The following is a 4184-nucleotide window of genomic DNA, read 5'->3' as shown; positions in this document are numbered from 1 at the left end:
ACCAAATTATAAGACTAACAAGGACTCCACAATGGTAGGTATTCCTCAACTCAATTGGTTCTAAGAGCCAAAATCAATTCACCACACAAATTCATTTGTTACCACCCATGTCACAAAGTATCTCCCTTACAATTCTCGTCATTGAACTTCACTTACTATGTCATCCCCAAGTACCATAGCTTGTCTACTCCTTCATCTCACCACTTAGTACTTCTAGTCTCCGATACCATAAATTGGAATCACATCCCTGAACTCACGAACTACATCGAACAACATTCCACCAAAATTCCCAAATTCAGATATGATTAATAAGGTCAACAAGGGCTACTCTATACTAGATTTGGTCAACTCAAAAGGTTTAACAAACTAACTAATTCCAAAGTACGATACCAAACCATTAAGCAACGTCAATGTCCTATTGTATTCCTTTCAAGGCCTACAAGTATTAGGGCTAACTATCATTCCTTTAATTCTCCATAAGAAACATCGAGACTCTCAAATGAAGTAGCTCAGGTTCATTCCATCTTATGTGCTAAGGTAGTAGCCATGCTCAATCATCTATAACAAACAAGCTCTCAATAGACATAAATCCAAAGGTGTTCCTCAACTCACTAGGCTCTCATATCATGCACAACTAACAAGTCTAACCAGAGGATCCCAAGTTATATTCTCCTATACAACTCAAACCTTAACCAATCAATTTCTCAACTCGTTCACGCCCTCCAATGATACATTCTCTCAAAACCGGGTTCTCTTGAACAAGGGAACTATCCTGCGGAATAAAAGGAAGGTGTCCACATGGACTTTATCATAAGAAGAAAACGAACCTAAGATGAATCGGGAGAAAGAATTGAAAGGTAGTTACCAAGGCGAGAGAAGAGGAATTTGAAAGACGAATAAACAACGAGATTGGAAGACTAAGGTAAGATTGCATTATCTACATTTATTGGAGAGCCATTTTACAAAAGAGAAAATCAATTAGTACCTAACAATTAGCAATCACAAACAGACTACCACATAAAATCCTAAATCTACCCATCCTACCCTTCTCTCAAGTTTATTATTTAAAGGTCAAGTGATTTTTAAGTGGGGTGCACAAACGTGCGTCGGGAGCAATAGGCTCTGATACCAACTATAACACCCTTAAATAACCCGATAAAAAAACGCGTAAATTCTACGGAAAAACTGGTAGGATATGTTTGTAATTGGTCTAACTATATAAAAACCTGTAATTTCAAAAAAATTTCTAAACCAATCACAACATCTCCAACATTCCCAATAGACGGGTGCCAAAACCTGCAATTGCTAACAATCTAATTTACTTAACACCGCTAAAGGTAAGAAAATACATAATGATACAACCCAAAATAGAAAAGGGAGACATATGTCCCTTCAAATTATATACAAAACCAAAAATTAAAAGGTTATATACATAACCGAAAGATAAAAGGTTTCTACAAAAGAAAGCCAAACTAGGTCCAAGGTTCCTTGCTCACTAGCTCGTCTGTGACCCCAACTAAGCATCAAGTACCTGTCAATCGCATTTTATACAAACACGAAAGCCACAATTCAGTGGGGAGTAACTTCGAGTCCTCCCAGCCACGAATCGTCATAATTAATGTAACATGTAGTAAAACATGTAAACAATATGCTAATTAATCTAATTTCCAAGTATTATAACATATGAATACTAAATTGACCAATTTAAACTATCATGTGAAACATTTAACAAATTGTAATCCAAACTCTATCAACCATAGCCGGCTTGCATCTCACCTTCTATGATTCATAGAATCATCAAACAAGAAAGGGCAATATATCAAAGACAGGCATAAGTTCTTAGTCCCGTCAATAGTCACTTTGTAACTCGAGTCTATACCACGAGGTAGGGAAGGTAATCGAACCGGTATCTTGGCTCAGCGGTTAATATTAATAAAACATGGCCAAGAGACAACACAACCCTAGCCTAAAATCTGCGCAGACCTAGACATGCGGATACACACCACCGCACCCAAGACCCACTATTTTTCTAAAAACAAAGTGAGTACCCTAAGGAGTCCACCAAAGGGTTGGCTAGTACTTAAGCTGACCCCTTACTATCAAAATAAGTAACGAGGTCATGCCCCAACTTGGATATAAATCCACTAGTCGGAACACAAAGGCTATCAAGCAAAGGAACATATACTCGTCAAAGACTATAAAGACCTATCTATGATGAAGGCCGAAATACTCACGTAGGACCTAGTCCCACTAGTCTGCTTGAATACTTTAGCCCACACCACACAAGACTCACCACACAAGTCAAGTAAGACACCCACTTAACCATAAGAGGGCAAAGAGTCCTACTTACCAACATAAATTCTAACATTCTATCATGTGAAAGGCTATATAAATGTCTATTCAAATGAGATAATCCAACAAGATCCTCAATAAGTATTCAATACTGATTACCAATTCTAACAATATTAACCATATTAAAGGCTTCAGGGAATCTAGGGCCATTTCTACAATATAAGATACTATTAAATACAATCAACTATACATGTGAACCTAAGATATAATAAATGGCCTAAAACAAGAAAAAGGCCGATTATCTAATTCATTCAACCGAATTTTTACCCGCAACCCCACCTGCGACAGTGCGGGTTAAATTGCGGTGACCAATCACTCAATTAATCGACATCGCATCGATCAAGGGGACTAAGGCTCGGTTTTAAGACAATCAACAAAACATTACAATTATCGCTATATAATTCATTCTGAGCCTAATCTTTACAATTTCATTTTCTAACCTATACTAACATGTGCAACTACCAAAATAAATATAATTTTTACCTTTAACATAATTTTTATTACTAATTTGATTTAATTCAAAAGTTTACCCATACATTACTTATTCTAATTATCTCATTAATGAACCTAAAATGACGAACAATGCATGGAAAACCGCAAAAACAAGCAACGGGCCGACCAGGGCCAGCCATGGGCCATCGTGGGCTGCTGCCGGGCTGCTGCCGGGCCCGCTGCCGCCACCATTACTCCTCTTTTTTTTTCCATTTTTATTCATTATAAGACCGTCTGAAACATAATTAATCGTTCCCAATACTAACTTGTTAACTAAAACTAACAAAAATACATGGATTAAACATGCATGCATCAAATTTAATCATGTGAAAATTATTACTCAAACAAAAATCACAAAACATACAAAATCAACAAAGCATGTGACGATCTTTCGTCGAGTAACTCGAAATATGTTACCTTAAGCTAGAAAAAGAGCAATTAGCACCTTAAAACCCAAACCCTAACAAGCACTAGCCGCTATCCTCGACAATATACGAGTCCCCAAACTCGTCCTCCAATTCTTCACCTAAATAAACAATAAAAACACACAAATAAGCACAAATACCGAAATTTACCCAAAATTCGTCTTAAAACAACTTCAAGAAAACTGAAATTAAAACATACAAGGTTGTAGATCTCGACGAGGGGATTCCGGAAATGTAAATTTCGTGAAAATCCGAGTAGAAATGAGGGAGATGTGACGATTTTAGCTTGGAATTGTATATGAAAATGGTGTTTTGATAAATTTGGGAAATGTTAGAGGATGAAGAACAAGAAAACCAGAAAAATGAAGGGGAAGGGGGACTGGTCCGCGGGAAAGGAGAGAAAGAAAGGAAAGAGCGGGTTTGAGTCGGGATTTTTCGAGTCGGTTTTGACTCGTTTCGATAATAATTAAAACCGTAAGTCAAATGCAAATTCCGACAAGACCAAAGTTTTTAAACACGAGATTACAAGAAAATTGAATACTCATACGACCCATTTCCAAATTCGTTTACCCAATGTTCAAAAGAATTGTCATTTTCCCCCCGATACGCCCTTATTTCGAAATAAAAAGTTTTACACGGTTTAAACTATTTTTAAACATCTCGAAACTATCAAAATAAATACTTTTCTTCAAAATATAATAAAATTATATTTCTTTGAATTATTTTTACTTTAAATACACTAATGTCAAATTTTACTTGATTAATTAATTATTTTCGAAATATATTAACGGTCCGAAATTACGGGGCGTTACACTATTGTCCCTAGAAAAGAAGGTAGAGATAAATTCGGGGCACATGAGATGATTATTATGAAGGCTTGGCTTGAAGGAGAAAAGGTTAGTCTACCCTTGCTTG

The 4184-nt window shown here is 36.4% G+C and overlaps 1 long non-coding RNA gene across 1 annotated transcript; it reads right to left on the bottom strand.

Annotated features, from left to right (window-relative positions):
- Positions 1-1280: 1280 nt before the first annotated feature.
- LOC141645848 (uncharacterized) lies at positions 1281-3760 on the bottom strand. Its single transcript, XR_012545183.1, has 3 exons — positions 3469-3760; positions 3262-3370; positions 1281-1531 (listed from the first exon to the last, which is right to left on the bottom strand). It is a non-coding gene; the product is annotated as an uncharacterized LOC141645848 (long non-coding RNA).
- Between the last annotated feature and the right edge of the window lie 424 nt (positions 3761-4184).

Source organism: Silene latifolia, chromosome 3, assembly GCF_048544455.1.
Source record: "Silene latifolia isolate original U9 population chromosome 3, ASM4854445v1, whole genome shotgun sequence".
Classification (NCBI taxonomy): domain Eukaryota; kingdom Viridiplantae; phylum Streptophyta; class Magnoliopsida; order Caryophyllales; family Caryophyllaceae; genus Silene; species Silene latifolia.
Note: the sequence above shows the minus strand (reverse complement) of the source record. Positions and strands in the feature narration are given on the sequence as shown.